At 37.7% G+C, this 19372-nt stretch overlaps 1 protein-coding gene across 1 annotated transcript in view; it reads left to right on the top strand.

Annotated features, from left to right (window-relative positions):
* LOC124274606 (dynein axonemal assembly factor 9-like) overlaps positions 1 to 19372 on the top strand; it is a 103278-nt gene that overhangs the window by 65870 nt on the left and 18036 nt on the right. The window contains exon 2 of the mRNA XM_046709972.1: positions 2461 to 2500. The gene's annotated coding sequence lies outside the window, so the exon portion shown is untranslated. The remainder of the gene's footprint in view (positions 1 to 2460; positions 2501 to 19372) is intronic.

The raw sequence follows: 19372 nt of genomic DNA, 5'->3' as shown, positions 1-19372 counted from the left end.
ATTCTGATTGACAAGGTTCAGGCACATATTAAAAGCTCTGACACAATTGTCATTTTTTAAGTCCAGACTTAAAACCTGTTCTCAGTATATAACTTATAATCTCGGCTGTAAATACTCTCGTGTAAATTATCTGTACATAGAGCTTTGAGCATGCCCCAGGATGTGGAATAGGCGCACTATAAATATGCATTTATTATTATTATATTATGCCTGATACCCAGCGTTCACACACACTTGCACCTGAAACCAAGGTGCTCACTACCCTAATATTTTGCTCTAGGTTTTTTCTCCACGTTTACACTTGGTTGGAAAAATACCCATGAAGGCCCGGATTAGAATATTGAACTTCAATAACCCATGCTTGTCGTAAGAGGCCACCAACGGGATTCGGGTGGTCAGGCTTGCTGACTTGGTTGACACATGTCATCGGTTCCCAACTGCGCAGATCGATGCTCATGCTGTTGATCACTGAATTGTCTGGTCCAGACTCGATTATTTATAGCTAAGATACATAGTGTTCACTAACATGAACGCTCATGTTAGTGAACGCTATGCATCTTAGCTAGATTATTTACAGACTGCTGCGATATAGCTTGACTATTGTTGAGTGCGGCGTAAATCTACACTCACTCACTCACTCAGTTGGTTCGTAAACTACTTCCATCATTTGCTAGACTATGCAAAGGGAGATAACTCGTGCCTCGCATTCCTCTATCTCTCGCACGAGTTTCGACCTAAGCTTGGATCGGATCGTAAGATCGGGACCGGCTACGATCGGCCTAAGATCGGTTAGTGGAACGAGTATAACTTTTAGCTAAGATGATTGTAAAAAAGATCGGTTAGTGGAACGGCACCCTGGTTACTGTTCAATATTTACATGCTATTCAGAGATATTGATGACAAAGTCCTAACATTTAACCTCTTTCAATAATTTCTTTTTAGTCTTTGCAAGATTTTAATATATTCTTTGACAATTATGCCTGAATACAAGATCTTGGTAACATGGGTCATGGTTGACTTGATGTCAGATACACAAAAACAATTTCAACATAATATCGGGCAGTTGTACTTGTTTCTGAATCAGCAATTTTGCAGCCCAAAAAGGTGCTAGACTTAGCATAATTATTATGTTTATGACGGATGCCACCGGTGAGGCAGGACACCCTCACCTCTTCAGGAACACCTGGTTTGATCACTACTTCATAGTGATTCATAAACACATGCTCTGTCATCGTATCACATGATGACAATCACTGAATTGTCCGGCTTAGACCCGATTTGTTTACAAACAACATCATACAGCTGTACATATACTGCAGAAACAAATATCTGCTCTTGATATAGTCACAATTGTACAATCGACTCTGCTTTTTCAGAGATTTCTTATGAATGTGGAAAGCATTTTGTCGCTTCTATTGGAAATACCAGTAAGTTTCAGAAATATATACTAAATGTTTTCTTTGAAATGATGTCTCAAACAACTGACATGCAATGTTTGAAATATTCATATCTTTAAAAAAAATTAAAAATTTGGGATTGCTTATTATCTTGATGACCAGAATAGTTAACAGCTAATGACAGCTTCTACACATGGGAAATTTCATGATGGCTTCCCATCACTTTGAAGATGATATATATACAAGATGTAGCCATGCACACTTGTAGCTCAAACAAGATGAACAGACATGGCAATCAAACACAAATCATAGGTGCAAAAAATGGTACAAGCATATCAAGATGGAAAAAATGTAAAAGGAACATCAACCATCAGTATTTCAAAGTTGATAATGAGGAATAACCTTCATGTCTCACAGTGGTCGTACATGAGATGTGGTTAGTGAGGATCAATAACTCACACCCCCTGTGACTGCTGCAGGGTGTTCCATGGTTGGCACAACTCATTATCAGACCTCCACTCTGGAGATTCCCCTCCCCACATCATCCTCCCTTAAATATTTACACGTGACAGATGTCTTTGTCAGTGTCAAACATGATTACGATCACTGATAGCTTTTGATGGGGTCCAAGACCGTGATCTGAAATAGCCAATCGTGAATTGGTCAGGGACTATGTAGATTACGCTCACCTAAGGCGGGAAGTATCTAACTTGAAAGTGAGGTCCTTCACCAAACATGGGTAATCTTGGGATAGGATCTGGATGGTGCCTGACCGAGAAGTCCATGTCATTAGATAGCTGTGTGATGTGGAGCTGGAGACAAAAATAGTCTGTTTGTGAGATTTTAATCTGTCTGAAAACCACTGCTCCGGCCATGTGAGCATCAGATATCATGCAGGGCACTGGAATCTTGGCAAATGCACATTTGGAGTCAATTTTTCACATAGAATTCATCAGTTTGGTTATGCAAATACAAAGGAAGACATAAGATAAATTAGATACACTATACAGCTGTAATATTGTCTAATGCAGTTTAAAGTAAAGCATTTTCTTTGTTTTTCCAGATGAGGACGCATCAACAGATCTGAAAAACACTGATGTTAGGTAAGAAGTGTTTTTTAAATCACCTGCTACATACACAGTGATAACAACCAGGGCCTAGAATTTCGAAGCCCTCTTAGTGCTAAGATAGCCGTAAGTGCCATACTTTAACATTACCTTACGACTATCTAAGAGAGCTTCGAAAATCTAGGCCTAGACTGGATGTGTGTACCTACACATGATGGATATATACATGTGGTCTCACCTTTGGCAAGTCAGTTTGTTCAAAATTGCTTCTGTTCACCCAGCAGTGAATGGGTACCTGGTGGGATAAGTCATATGACTAATAACCTTTTTGCACCGGCTGCTTGGGTTAACCAGGGTAACAATGGCCATTATGTTGTGTGCACTTAGAGCATGTCCGTGGGGCGTAGAGTTCAGTGTCATACACGTGGCCTTATTAGTATTAATTTGTTTAGTGTTAATGAGAAGTAAGGTACCATTTTCATGAATTTTTTAATTTCCTGCTTTTGATTTCATGGAGTTTAAATGACATGTCAAGCGACTTAAGTTTTTCTATGAAGATAGCAAATGGTATCATTGAATCAAAATGATATCGCTCAGTCCTTGACAGTCTTCAGTCTTTTATGCTATCATTTAATGTTTAGCTTTTAAGAAAGGGCCACTCGCTTTAATTTCATGACATATCTCAGGCTTTGGGTTGATGCACACAATAAATTTGTGGTGACACATTTTATTTTTTTTTTTTTTTTTTTTTAATTAGTGAAATATAACAGAAAAAGCATTTCACGTGTATTTACAGTATACATTTTCCGGATTGGAACATTTTTTGAAATTTATGGTGGAAGCCTGTATTATACTGTTTTGTGGTGACACATTAGTTTAATGATTTACAGTATACAACGTTATGCCTATGATGATGTATACAATACAAAATGATCTGCATTTAACAACTGACCTTCACTTTCTGTGAGTTGACTGGAATATGAACTTTCGTAGAGTAAGGGTCAAACTGAATGTTGGGTCAGGCAATACACAGTGAAAGTCATTTCTTATAAGTATTTATATCACTATTTGATACATGGGGATTCCCAAGTTGAAACTAATAAGTTAACCAGGAATCAATCCATAAAACAACTAGGTGTGAAACCAACAAACAGATGTAATGTAATTGACAGCTGTTTTCTAAAATTAACTGAATTCACAAATCAATACAAATCAATACACAGATATCACTAAGACAGTACAAAATAGAATCAGTGTTCACGAATAGCATCTGACCCTCTGACAAATCTGGCAGATTTGCGAACGGTCTGACAGTAGTCTACAAACCGCCAGCCCCAGTGTCTGACTGTTTATATCACAATGAATTTTGACTGAAGTTGTTATATGTGACATGTGTCACTTGTTTGCTGTTTATAAATCTTATGTTTGTTTATAATTTCAATGCCAATTATAAGAAATGTTAAATCTGAAATGTGTGTTTAATTTTATTCTATGGGTCCTGTGAATTTTCAATGGGTCAGACAGACATCTGAAACTTACAGGACCCAATGTCCTGTTACTTTGAAACACAATTTGTGAACACTGAGAATGGCAGTAGAAAGTTAAATGTAATATAACATAAGATATATAGACAGTGATAGTAAGATTCACCTTTCAGTCACAGCAATCCAGCTTGCAACTCGGCCTGGCAGGGCATCATCACACACAATGGAGGTTTTCTTCTATCTTGAGATGTAACATGAGATGGGAGGCAATAGCCAGCCCCTTTTATACACACAAAAACACAAAATGCTAGAATTTCAACACAATGGCAGATGATTCTGTATATGTGGTTTTATTATCACACTTTAACATGGAATAAAATAGCTGCAAACCGATACTGATTAAGAATACCAAAAAATGTTACCCAAGAAAACATGTTTACTTTGTTTAAAGTAGGACAAACTCTGTGGACTAATGAAATAAGGTTTTAGTCCAATGGCCTATTCCTGAAAACTGATCAATGACTAAGGCTTTGGGTACATGTATGATTCTGGAGTAGTGTATGGTTACAGCTGTTAAAGCACTACAGCCATTTGAGGACATGTATATTATGATAGCCAAATAAATACTGCCATAATCAGGAGAAATATATGCAGATGTTCTTTTTCTGTCAGTTTTTCATCAAGTTCCCATTTGTAGCAAAACTGAGGCAATGAGAATTGGCCCAGAATTATTATCCTTGTGTCAGTGACTAATATGTTTGGATTTTCACTTGTCTCAGTTTAGCATTTTAGAATTTTGGAGGCTGTAGAGATTGCCTGAAACTGGTTCTGCAGCATTAGATGTAGGTTATCTCAGATCTAGTTCTGTTCAGGATCATGTGGCATATAGTTCATTTCCGCAAATATCTAGTTCTAGAGAACTTGCCTTTAAACCTCGACTTAGCAACGATCAATCATGCTTTTTCCTCATCATTGCTGACTCATTTCTTTTGGTGATTTTTGTCTGAGATTCACTGATTTTGACACTGCAATTGAGAAGAAAATGATATTTCATATTAACAGCAGATTAGCTGATCATCTCATCAAAAAGAACTCAACATTCCATAACAGATTATTGATTTTAGATTTAGGCTTGTATTTTGTTTGAGTTGTAACTAAACCTCTGGAAACAAATATCTGTGGAGGAACTTGATGTCTTCATTATCCTGTAAACACTCCCCTCATCATGTGCTCAGCTTGTGCATTGAATACAGCGTTTGCCTGGAGAGCTGAAGGTCGGTGGTTTGTCCCCTTGACTTGTCATGCCAAAAGACTTTAAAAGACGGCCATTCCTGTTAACCTGCATAACACAAGGGCTGCCCTGCTCAGAGACATTATAATGTGTCATGTTAAACTGTTTATAGGGTGGGGCGGTGGGGTAGCGTAATGGTTAAAGCGCTGTTGGCTCAAGACCGGTTCGAATCCCCACATGGGTACTATGTGTGAAGCCCATTTCTGGTGTCCCCGCGTGATGTTGCTGGAATATTGCTAAAAGTGGCGCCAAACCAAACTCAGTCAGTCAGTCAGTGTTTATAGGGTTGTGTGGCTGGAAGTATGAAACAGCATAGTTTCAAACTAATAAAAGCAGGGCCTCGCTTCATACATGCACACACATGTACACACCAAGACACCCACACACCCTTGGTTCACGCTATCCTTGTTACAACCTTCTGAATCCCAGCTGAGGGTTCTACCTTTTCCTTCATACCACCTTCCTGCACTCAGTTTAAGTTCAACCTCATGATAGGTTATGAAGTTAGAAAATAGGTCTATACAAGTGAAAACTGTGCACTATTTTCTAATTCTTTAATATCAGCAAATTTAATTGAGTAGTACCAATAGTCTATAACTTATTATGCCTCTTGGCTGAATTTTGAGGAATCACCTCTAGGGACTTGTGGCATGGATGTTTTCTGCTTTGCTGAAACCTGGTCATTTTCTTGCAAAACCTAGTATCATAATCTGTGCTGTACATGAACAGCAGATCCTGTCTGTGTTAAGAGAAACTACTGATCACTGTGAAGTGAGCAACCTTTTAACATCAGACAATTTGTACACCCTGCCCCCTGCCATTAATGAAAATCTAATGGAGGATGATTGACATAGTAGCACTGTGCAGCAACGATCTGTACCGAGAGACAGCTCAGGTTTATTACCCCACTGCATGCAGCTATAGTACAGTGTCTGGTACAGTGAACTTGATTAAACAGTCTACAACAAACTTATGTTCACAAAATCGATGTCAATGTCAGTTACCAAACTTATCGAAAACTTTGAATTACATTCTGTGTCAGTTTTCATTACTTCTCCATCTTACACGTCATGAGTAACACAAAGACAAGTAATCAGGGGAAATCACTTCCAAGCATTGATGTACAAGCAAATAAAATGAAATTGGCTTTTAGTTTTGATGATAAGACAATAATGCCTGTGAATTCATCTAAATAAAGAACTATGGAAGTCCTAAACTTTTATGGGATAATTAACTAATCTGTTGTACTGAACTGCTGAGTATTTTACTAGAATAGATCACACAAGATCTTAAACTTCCACATCCACGTCCACCTCTACCTCCAGTTACACTCCATGTACCTTCTCCTATGTATACTCTTGATTTGAAGTATGTTACATTTTACATATCAAATAATCAATGAATATTTAAGTGAAAGAAATTCTAAAGAATTCAGTTTACATTTGCATAACAAATGTTTAACATTGTTTCAGTAATATTATCTCTATTGTTTACAGTAGCAAGACACACTGCCTTTGTAAAAACATTTCAGTGAAAATTATTCATATTTCTATGGACATTCAGAAATAAAAAAGTGATAACATATTGGGACATTTGCTATGTACATACTGACATATGTCTGATAATGTCTACTCCAGACTTGTATACAAGCCGTATCTGTGCACCGGAAATAATGAAAGCAATCTTGCAAATCTGTTTGCATATATAATATTTAAGACACTCTCTGTATCTATTATGTCCTTGTATTCTGTAGTAGATATGTTGTCAGCTAAGGTCACCAAGGTTAAAATTAAGTCTCCAGCAATTTATACTGGTCGTAAGTGACTTGATGGATTGGGTGATCAGGCTAAATGATTTGGTTGACGACATGTTTGTGGTTTGTTGACGGCTGAATCATTGTTCACATTATCAAGGGCTGAATCATTGTTCACATTATCAAGGACTGAATTTGGTGAACTCACTCCTGTAGACATACACATACAGACATATTGCAGATGTGAGGAAATGTGTTCAGTCGGACTAAGACAAGTCCAAATGTTCTACCTGGGTACCCCACCCCCTATTACCCTACCCTACCCGGATACCCATTATGTTAATTCCTGACATCAAATTTGTAAGAAATGATATATTCTTCAGCTCGAAGGCTACAATTTTGAGTTTTTCAATATCTTAACCATGTATTATATTCAAAAAAGGGGACTGCACAATTATGTCTAAGTCTTCAAAGACAATACAACCTGTTAATCATGAAAGAATAACATAATTACATTGTTTAATCTATAAGTCACATGATCATAACGGGTCCGGGTATTGAGACGGGTACCAGGGTCAAACCTCATTACCCACCCATCCCGGGTACCCAGGATACCCGTCCCAGCCCTAGTGTTGAGAAAAAGTGTTTTGGTTGTATGCTGATCTGTGGAGAAAAATAAATAACTGTTTTCATAATAAGCTTGTTCAGTCACACTTTTCAAAAGAAGTAAGATGGCAATTCGCTGTGTTTTATTGAAAATGTCATTTCCAGATTTTATTCTTGTAGGAAGCCAGACACCAGACAAGTAGATGTTAAAGGTTATATTGTAAGAGTGCTGTGTTCTTGTGATTGAAAACCAGACAAAAAAAATATAATAAAAAAGCTAAGAATTATGTGATATTCCAGAAATGATTCAGGTTTTATTGCATTATGAAGTGATTTCTCACATTTGGTATTCAGGTTTGAAAATGATAAACAGAGTTAGATCCCTCACAAATCTCTAGAGAGAAGAATATTGAAAACAAGAGAATTCCAACAATATTATTACATGATCTGTATAATTAGAATTCCCAACAGTCTCTTGATCTAGACAAACAGCTGACAGAATTCATCAATTTTCAATATGAATTCCCTCATGGCTCACACACATAGTGAGTTACAGAAAAGATGTACACTATTTGCTTTGTGAATCAAACTGCATACATCACACAGTAGACAGAGTTAACTGCTGACTACCAATAAACAGCCTGGACATCCACACACTTATTTAGATACAGTGTTTATGTAGGATAATATGACCAAGTAGTGAATTATGGATGATAGCATTGTGACAGGTTATGGGCCTAACAGTCCGAGACCCTTTCCACAAAGCGATACGGCGCTAAGACCATCATCTCTACCATTCTGTAACATTTTCTGACAACAGATTTAGCTATAGGATCGCTTTGTAGAGCAGGGCGTAGTAGCTTGTGGTGAGGCCTCCACTATACAGCCTGTTAAAGGGATCAATGGTGATGTAACACCTCCATCCTGCAAGCCACATGATAGATGAACAGCTTCCATGTGCTGAGTGCTACAGAGTAGGGTCCTGGAGACACCACTCCTGCTTACATTTGGCTGGAAATTTAGTATCCTGACAGAAGCTGTTGCTTTTCTTTATGGGCGAATATGGTGAAAGTTGCATTAGGGATAATGTCCATTGGAGTATGTCACCTTCAATATTCCTCCTTCACTTTCGTTTCTTGTGATAGATCTGACTTTTTCTCTCTAGCATACTTATGCTTACATCAGTTACCATGGCTGCAGCCTAGGATTTTGAAACTTGCTAACTGTGAGTGTTTACACCGCCATGATTTGATCATGGAAGTCTGTAAAAAATGTTGGAGATTAATCAACGTTTTCATCAAAAAGAAATAAAATTAATCTGTTCGTCGCAGAATTTCTGCCGCAACTTTCTCCCGTGTGGATAGTAATCTCTGAATGATTTAGCATATTGCATCCTATGAGGACTTCCCATTGCCCTAAAACATGCCAGGCAAGGAGAGCTAAAATCCCAAGGGGCTGTTTACAATCGCCCTAAAACATGACACACCGTGAAAGCTTCATTAAACAGCTCCGTGAAACACCATGTGATTATATTGTCTGTTGGATTTTGCTTACAGCACATTTCTGATTCTTTAGATTCATTAATCATGCTAGCAATGCAGTTCATCAGTGTTCTTCTCATATGAGGGAAAAACGGACACAGTTCAAATCATTCACTTTTTTTTAAACATATCATTCCTCTTCTTGTGAGTGGTTGGTTGGTGTTTAATGCAGCACACAGCAATATTCCTGTCGTATGGCAGCGGTATGTAAATAATTTTGGGTACAATGTGGGAAGCTCATTTCTGGTGTCCCCCGCCATGATATTGCTGGATTATTGCTCAAAGCAGCGTAAAAGTAAACTCACTCACTCACATTAACTGTAAATAATTGAGTCTGGACCAGGAGGTCCAGTGATCAAAAGCATGAGCATCAATCTTCACAACTGGGATACAAGGACATGTGTCAATCAAGTCAGAGAGCCTGACCACCCAATCCCGTTAGTCGCCTCTTACGATAACATGGGTTGCTGAAGACCAATTCTAACCTTGATCTTCACAGGTCCTTTCTTGTACAATATAGATGATAAAAGTAGTGTCCATTGTTCAGAGTCACATTCTTACTAAAAGTATCTGTCAACTTTAAAAATGTTTAGAATTTAAGGTTGCATCAGCAGTTACGGTAGGTAACTTTACAATGAAGACCCTTTTTATGAAAACAGATGGTTTCTTTCCATCTACTGGGGCTTGGACTGGAGATAACTTGAGGATGCCGTACGTTGTCATACTTTAATATAATCTCCTTGATGTTGATATTGTCACCTTTTCCCATACTTCCAAGTATCATTGGAAATACTTAAAAATAACACAGATCTGAGTTTGATAAGCATCAAATATATGACCAAAACTTACTGAAAAGAACACAATGTTTCTCCAGATGGTAGCAAGTAGTAGATGTACACATATTGTGAAATATAATGTGACCGTTGTAAACAAAATTACACAATTACTAAAAGCTAATTGTCTCATACAAAATTGCACCCTTCATTTTACAAAACCCTTTTTAAGCGGAAAACATTTTTCTTGTTTCTATTTGTTTTATTAGTTTTATTTCCCTTAAGTAACAGTTTAGTTGTCTGTCAGCCAGTATACTCACTCGGTAAAAGTTAAAATGACACAACTTTGTGTGTAAGGGCTGGGGACAAATATAGCATGTACTGAACATAGATCTTAAGAGGTATTCGTGCTGGAACTCTGGTGAAGATTACGTTTCATTATGGCTTTTTTAACTGAAGCCATTTTTCACCAACTATAGCGGCACTGAGAAGAACCACAGCTGAACACAGCCAACCAGTAATGGCCTCCATTATTGAACTTTTTGTTTCCTCCATTTATATGCTAATTATAACTATGGTTATGTATGAACCACATACACTTTTCCCAAGTTGAAACTAATAAGTTAACCAGGAATCAGTCCATAAAACAACTAGGTGTGAAACCAACAAACAGATGTGATGTAATTCACAAATCAATACAAATCAATACACAGATATCACTAAGACATTACAAAATAGAACGGCAGTAGAAAGTTAAATGTAATATAACATAAGATATAAAGACAGTGATAGTAAGATTCACCTTTCAGTCACAGCAATCCAGCTTGCAACTCGGCCCTTGAGATGTAACATGAGATGGGAGGCAATAGCCAGCCCCTTTTATACACACAAACACAAAATGCTAGAAATTCAACACCATGGCAGATGATTCTGTATGTGTGGTTTTATTATCACACTTTAACATGGAATAAAATAGCTGCAAACCGATACTGATTAAGAATACCAAAAAATGTTACCCAAGAAAACATTTTTACTTTGTTTAAAGTAGGACAAACTCTGTGGACTAATGAAATAAGGTTTTAGTCCGATGACCTATTCCTGAAAACTGATCAATGACTAAGGCTTTGGGTACATGTATGCTTCTGGATTAGTGTATGGTTACAGCTGTTAAAGCACTACAGCCATTTGAGGACATGTATATTATGATAGCCAAATAAATACTGCCATAATCAGGAGAAATATATGCAGATGTTTGTTTTCTGTCAGTGTTTCATCAAGTTCCCATTTGTAGCAAAACTGAGGCAATAAGAATTGGCCCAGGATTATCATCCTTGTGTCAGTGACTAACATATTTGGATTTTCACTTGTCTCAGTTTAGCATTTTAGAATTTTGGAGGCTGTAGAGATTGCCTGAAACTGGTTCTGCAGCATTAGATGTAGGTTATCTGAGATCTAGTTCTGTTCAGGATCATGTGGCATATAGTTCATTTCCGCAAATATCTAGTTCTAGAGAACTTGCCTTTAAACCTCGACTTAGCAACGATCAATCATGCTTTTTCCTCATCATTGCTGACTCATTTCTTTTGGTGATTTTTGTCTGAGATTCACTGATTTTGACACTGCAATTGAGAAGAAAATGATATTTCATATTAACAGCAGATTAGCTGATCATCTCATCAAAAAGAACTCAACATTCCATAACAGATTATTGATTTTAGATTTAGGCTTGTATTTTGTTTGAGTTGTAACTAAACCTCTGGAAACAAATATCTGTGGAGGAACTTGATGTCTTCATTATCCTGTAAACACTCCCCTCATCATGTGCTCAGCTTGTGCATTGAATACAGCGTTTGCCTGGAGAGCTGAAGGTCGGTGGTTTGTCCCCTTGACTTGTCATGCCAAAAGACTTTAAAAGACGGCCATTCCTGTTAACCTGCATAACACAAGGGCTGCCCTGCTCAGAGACATTATAATGTGTCATGTTAAACTGTTTATAGGGTGGGGCGGTGGGGTAGCGTAATGGTTAAAGCGTTGGCTCGTCACGCCGAAGACCCGGGTTCGAATCCCCACATGGGTACTATGTGTGAAGCCCATTTCTGGTGTCCCCCGCCGTGATGTTGCTGGAATATTGCTAAAAGCGGCGTCAAACCAAACTCAGTCAGTCAGTCAGTGTTTATAGGGTTGTGTGGCTGGAAGTATGAAAACAGCATAGTTTCAAACTAATAAAGGCAGGGCCTCACTCATACATGCACACACATGTACACACCCGCACACCCACACACCCTTGGTCTACGTTATCCTTGTTACAACCTTCTGAATCCCAGCGTAGGTTCTACCTTTTCCTTCATACCACCTTCCTGCACTCAGTTTAAGTTCAACCTCATGATAGGTTATGAAGTTAGAAAATAGGTCTATACAAGTGAAAACTGTGCACTATTTTTTAATTCTTTAATATTAGCAAATTTAATTGAGTAGTACCAATAGTCTATAACTTATTATGCCTCTTGGCTGAATTTTGAGGAATCACCTCTAGGGACTTGTGGCATGGATGTTTTCTGCTTTGCTGAAACCTGGTCATTTTCTTGCAAAACCTAGTATCATAATCTGTGCTGTACATGAACAGCAGATCCTGTCTGTGTTAAGAGAAACTACTGATCACTGTGAAGTGAGCAACCTTTTAACATCAGACAATTTGTACACCCTGCCCCCTGCCATTAATGAAAATCTAATGGAGGATGATTGACATAGTAGCACTGTGCAGCAACGATCTGTACCGAGAGACAGCTCAGGTTTATTACCCCACTGCATGCAGCTATAGTACAGTGTCTGGTACAGTGAACTTGATTAAACAGTCTACAACAAACTTATGTTCACAAAATCGATGTCAATGTCAGTTACCAAACTTATCGTAAACTTTGAATTACATTCTGTGTCAGTTTTCATTACTTCTCCATCTTACACGTCATGAGTAACACAAAGACAAGTAATCAGGGGAAATCACTTCCAAGCATTGATGTACAAGCAAATAAAATGAAATTGGCTTTTAGTTTTGATGATAAGACAATAATGCCTGTGAATTCATCTAAATAAAGAACTATGGAAGTCCTAAACTTTTATGGGATAATTAACTAATCTGTTGTACTGAACTGCTGAGTATTTTACTAGAATAGATCACACAAGATCTTAAACTTCCACATTCACGTCCACATCCCACATCCACATCCACATCCACATCCACGTCCACATCTACCTCAAGTTACACTCCATGTACCTTCTCCTATGAATACTCTTGATTTGAAGTATGTTACATTTTACATATCAAATAATCAATGAATATTTAAGTGAAAGAAATTCTAAAGAATTCAGTTTACATTTGCATAACAAATGTTTAACATTGTTTCAGTAATATTATCTCTATTGTTTAGCAAGACACACTGCCTTTGTAAAAACATTTCAGTGAAAATTATTCATATTTCTATGGACATTCAGAAATAAAAAGTGATAACATATTGGGACATTTGCTATGTGCATACTGACATATGTCTGATAATGTCTACTCCAGACTTGTAGACAAGCCGTATTTGTGCACCTGAAATAATGAAAGCAATCTTGCTTTGTTTTTGTAGCGAATCTGTTTGCATAAATAATATTTAAGACACTGTCTGTATCTATAATGTCCTTGTATTCTGTAGTAGATATGTTGTCAGCTACGGTCACCAAGGTTAAATTTAAGTCTCCAGCAATTTATACTGGTCGTAAGTGACTTGATGGATTGGGTGATCAGGCTAAATGATTTGGTTGACAACATGTTTGTCGTTTGTTGACGTCTGAATCATTGTTCACATTATCAAGGACTGAATTTGGTGAACTCACTCCTGTAAACATACACAAACAGACATGTTTGTCGTTTGTTGACGGCTGAATCATTGTTCACATTATCAGGGACTGAATTTGGTGAACTCACTCCTGTAAACATACACATACAGACATGTTTGCCGTTTGTTGACGGCTGAATCGCTGTTCACATTATCAAGGACTGAATTTGGTGAACTCAATCCTGTAAATATACACATACAGACAGGTTTGCCGTTTGTTGACGGCTGAATCGCTGTTCACATTATCAAGGACTGAATTTGGTGAACTCAATCCTGTGAACATACACATACAGACATGTTTGTCGTTTGTTGACGGCTGAATCATTGTTCACATTATCAAGGACTGAATTTGGTGAACTCACTCCTGTAAACATACACGTACAGACATGTTTGTGGTTTGTTGACGGCTGAATCATTGTTCACATTATCAAGGACTGAATTTGGTGATCTCAATCCTGTGAACATACACATACAGACATGTTTGTCGTTTGTTGACGGCTGAATCATTGTTCACATTATCAAGGACTGAATTTGGTGAACTCAATCCTGTGAACATACACATACAGACATGTTTGCCGTTTGTTGACGGCTGAATCATTGTTCACATTATCAAGGACTGAATTTGGTGAACTCACTCCTGTAAACATACACATACAGACATATTGCAGATGTGAGGAAATGTGTTCAGTAGGACTAAGACAAGTCCAAATGTTCTACCTGGGTACCCCACCCCCTATTACCCTACCCTACCCGGATACCCATTATGTTAATTCCTGACATCAAATTTGTAAGAAATGATATATTCTTCAGCTCGAAGGCTACAATTTTGAGTTTTTCAATATCTTAACCATGTATTATATTCAAAACAGGTGACTCAGCGTGGCACAATTATGTCTAAGTCTTCAAAGACAATACAACCTGTTAATCATGAAAGAATAACATAATTACATTGTTTAATCTATAAGTCACATGATCATAATGGGTCCGGGTATTGAGATGGGTACCGGGTCAAACTCATTACCCACCCATCCCGGGTATCCAGGTTACCCGTCCCAGCCCTAGTGTTGAGAAAAAGTGTTTTGGTTGTATGCTGATCTGTGGGGAAAAATAAATAACTGTTTTCATAATAAGCTTGTTCAGTCACACTTTTCAAAAGAAGTAAGATGGCAATTCGCTGTGTTTTATTGAAAATGTCATTTCCAGATTTTATTCTTGTAGGAAGCCAGACACCAGACAAGTAGATGTTAAAGGTTATATTGTAAGAGTGCTGTGTTCTTGTGATTGAAAACCAGACAAAAAAAATATAATAAAAAAGCTAAGAATTATGTGATATTCCAGAAATGATTCAGGTTTTATTGCATTATGAAGTGATTTCTCACATTTGGTATTCAGGTTTGATAATGATAAACAGAGTTAGATCCCTCACAAATCTCTAGAGAGAAGAATATTGAAAACAAGAGAATTCCAACAATCTTATTACATGATCTGTATAATTAGAATTCCCAACAGTCTCTTGATCTAGACAAACAGCTGACAGAATTCATCAATTTTCAATATGAATTCCCTCATGGCTCACACACATAGTGAGTTACAGAAAAGATGTACACTATTTGCTTTGTGAATCAAACTGCATACATCACACAGTAGACAAAGTTAACTGCTGACTACCAATAAACAGCCTGGACGTCCACACACTGAGCTAGATACAGTGTTTATGTAGGATAATATGACCAAGTAGTGAATTATGGATGATAGCATTGTGACAGGTTATGGGCCTAACAGTCCGAGACCCTTTCCACAAAGCGATACGGCGCTAAGACCATCATCTCTACCATTCTGTAACATTTTCTGACAACAGATTTAGCTATAGGATCGCTTTGTAGAGCAGGGCGTAGTAGCTTGTGGTGAGGCCTCCACTATACAGCCTGTTAAAGGGATCAATGGTGATGTAACACCTCCATCCTGAAAGCCACATGATAGATGAACAGCTTCCATGTGCTGAGTGCTACAGAGTAGGTTCCTGGAGACACCACTCCTGCTTACATTTGGCTGGAAATTTAGTATCCTGACAGAAGCTGTTGCGTTTCTTTATGGGCAAATATGGTGAAAGTTGCATTAGGGATAATGTCCGTTGGAGTATGTCACCTTCAATATTCCTCCTTCACTTTCGTTTCTTGTGATAGATCTGACTTTTTCTCTCTAGCATACTTATGCTTACATCAGTTACCATGGCTGCAGCCTAGGATTTTGAAACTTGCTAACTGTGAGTGTTTACACCGCCATGACTTGATCATGGAAGTCAGTAAAAAATGTTGGAGATTAATCAACTTTTTCATCAAAAAGAAATAAAATTAATCTGTTCGTCGCAGAATTTCTGCCGCAACTTTCTCCCGTGTGGATAGTAATCTCTGAATGATTTAGCATATTGCATCCTATGAGGACTTCCCATTGCCCTAAAACATGCCAGGCAAGGAGAGCTAAAATCCCAAGGGGCTGTTTACCATCGCCCTAAAACATGACACACCGTGAAAGCTTCATTAAACAGCTCCGTGAAACACCATGTGATTATATTGTCTGTTGGATTTTGCTTACAGCACATTTCTGATTCTTTAGATTCATTAATCATGCTAGCAATGCAGTTCATCAGTGTTCTTCTCATATGAGGGAAAAACGGACACAGTTCAAATCATTCACTTTTTTTTAACATATCATTCCTCTTCTTGTGAGTGGTTGGTTGGTGTTTAATGCAGCACACAGCAATATTCCTGTCGTATGGCAGCGGTATGTAAATAATTTTGGGTACAATGTGGGAAGCTCATTTCTGGTGTCCCCCCGCTATGATATTGCTGGATTATTGCTCAAAGCAGCGTAAAAGTAAACTCACTCACTCACATTAACTGTAAATAATTGAGTCTGGACCAGAAAGTCCAGTGATCAAAAGCATGAGCATCAATATTCACAACTGGGATACGAGGACATGTGTCAACCAAGTCAGCGAGCCTGACCACCCGATCCCGTTAGTCGCCTCTTACGATAACATGGGTTGCTGAAGACCAATTCTAACCTTGATCTTCACAGGTCCTTTCTTGTACAATATAGATGATATAAGTAGTGTCCATTGTTCAGAGTCACATTCTTACTAAAAGTATCTGTCAACTTGAAAAATGTTAAAAATTTAAGGTTGCATCAGCAGTTTCGGTAGGTAACTTTACAATGAAGACCCTTTTTATGAAAACAGATGGTTTCTTTCCATCTACTGGGGCTTGGACTGGAGATAACTTGAGGATGCCAGTTGACTGTTGTCATACTTTAATATAATCTCCTTGATGTTGATATTGTCACCTTTTCCCATACTTCCAAGTATCATTGGAAATACTTAAAAATAACACAGATCTGAGTTTGATAAGCATCAAATATATGACCAAAACTTACTGAAAAGAACACAATGTTTCTCCAGATGGTAGCAAGTAGTAGATGAACACATATTGTGAAATATAATGTGACCGTTGTAAACAAAATTACACCCCTCATTTTACAAAACCCTTTTTGTATCATACAGGATAAGTACAAAATATCAAAACCCTTTTAGCGGTAAACATTTTTCTTATTTTTATTTGTTTTATTAGTTTTATTTCCCTTAGGTAACAGTTTCGTTGTCTGTCAGCCAGTATACTCACTCGGTAAAAGTTAACATGACAAAACTTTGTATGTAAGGGCTGGGGACAAATATAGCATGTACTGAACATAGATCTTAAGAGGTATTCGTGCTGGAACTCTGGTGAAGATTACGTTTCATTATGGCTTTTTTAACTGAAGCCATTTTTCACCAACTATAGCGGCACTGAGAAGAACCACAGCTGAACACAGCCAACCAGTAATGGCCTCCATTATTGAACTTTTTGTGTCCTCCATTTATATGCTAATTATAACTATGGTTATGTATGAACCGCATACACTTTGTCCTTCCTTTTTTTGAGAAATGTCTTTGTACTTTAATTTTCCTCATAAAGAGGGAAAAAGTTTTCAAATTACTTAGATGACCCATTCAATCAATGTTTCAGTGACAAGCCACTTTCCATTAAGTAATGGTTGTTTCCCTCTTCCTGTACAAGGAGCAACAAGGGCCTGGACAGGGCTGATGTTGATATACGACCACCTGTATAGACATGATCTTAGTTCATCAGAGGTCTTAGTTAAATACTTCATTATAGTTATCTGTCACTAGCTCAGGGTTGCTTCATGCAAGGAAACTAAAAATTTCAATCAATTACCTGTTGTCTGCCCAGCAGTTTACATGTTTTACTCTGTGAAGTGAATGATTCTCTGTTGAATCGATTGGAACAAGGATTCTGATACTGTCTGTTGCATGTAAACGCTAATCATCTCATTCTGAATTTGGTCTCCTGTAGTTTGGGCTTCAGGCTTCCACAAGTTGATGGTTATTGTATTGTTCACATCCTGCAAAGTAACCCAATACGCCCACTGCTCAATGGCTCCCGCTGAAAGTCACCTGTTTCATATTGGAGATTAAGTGAAGGAAAAATAATCTTTGATGAAGAAATTTCTGTGTCATCAATCAAGCCACTGCATGAGGAAATGATAATTTATTGTTGCAGAATAATGTTAATACTGGCAAAAGGATCAAAGCTAGTTTTGTGCAGGAATTGATTTAATAATGACAACACTGTTTTTCTATCCCCTGTCAAATATTATTAATTAAATAGAAAGTCATATGTCTTAGGATATTTGTCAAATGATATCAAATATTGGATGTGAAAAGTTTAATTTTTACAAGGGATGGCTGAAATGTTCTGAGCCCAACTAGAAGGAACACCATAAGTGACCGCTTGAAAGTCTGATTGTATGAAGTACAAATACATTTAATGCTAACAGGATGCATATATGCCATGTACACATCCAGAGGCATATTTTTGTATGCATCAAAGTTCCAAGGTATTCTCTGTTGATGTAAAAGGACAGATATTCTACTGCATGATCATCAAGAATCTTCTCACGCCGAAGACCCAGGTTTTCGAATCCCCACAATCCCCATTTCTGGTGTCCCCCGCCGTGATATTGCTGGAATATTGCTAAAAGTGGCGTAAAACTAAACTCAGTCAGTCAGTCAGTCAAGAATCTTCAAGTGAAAGGGCTTATTCCAGCCAGTCATGGTGATACTGTTCTTTTGCTTGTGAAGGGAGATTTGTAAATAATACCTGTGACTTCAGTTACTAAGGAAATATTGATAAAATATATTTATGTACGTCAATGCCTCACCACAAGTCACATAGTCAGTTCAGTGGGCATCTTTCATGAGGGAGTTGAGAACCTTCTGGGGAATAAAGTGGTATGACAAGGTTTCTGTTTGCTGGGTTTCAAGTTTTCTGACTTCTCATCCTAGACTCTTAATTAGAAACACAATTAATATCCTCAGAAGAATATCAAGCTGATTTTGATGAGTGATTTGTGACGATCTCCATATAAGATGATGGCTTATCACCCCTGCCCCACAATCTGGCAAAGGCTAAACAACAGTCAAAGAAGAGGAAACATCTTACATCTCTTTCTTAGAAGAGAATGTGTCT

This window comes from Haliotis rubra, unplaced genomic scaffold (genome assembly GCF_003918875.1).
Source record: "Haliotis rubra isolate DU_JTF1 unplaced genomic scaffold, ASM391887v1 Scf192, whole genome shotgun sequence".
Lineage (NCBI taxonomy): Eukaryota > Metazoa > Mollusca > Gastropoda > Lepetellida > Haliotidae > Haliotis > Haliotis rubra.
Note: the sequence above shows the minus strand (reverse complement) of the source record. Positions and strands in the feature narration are given on the sequence as shown.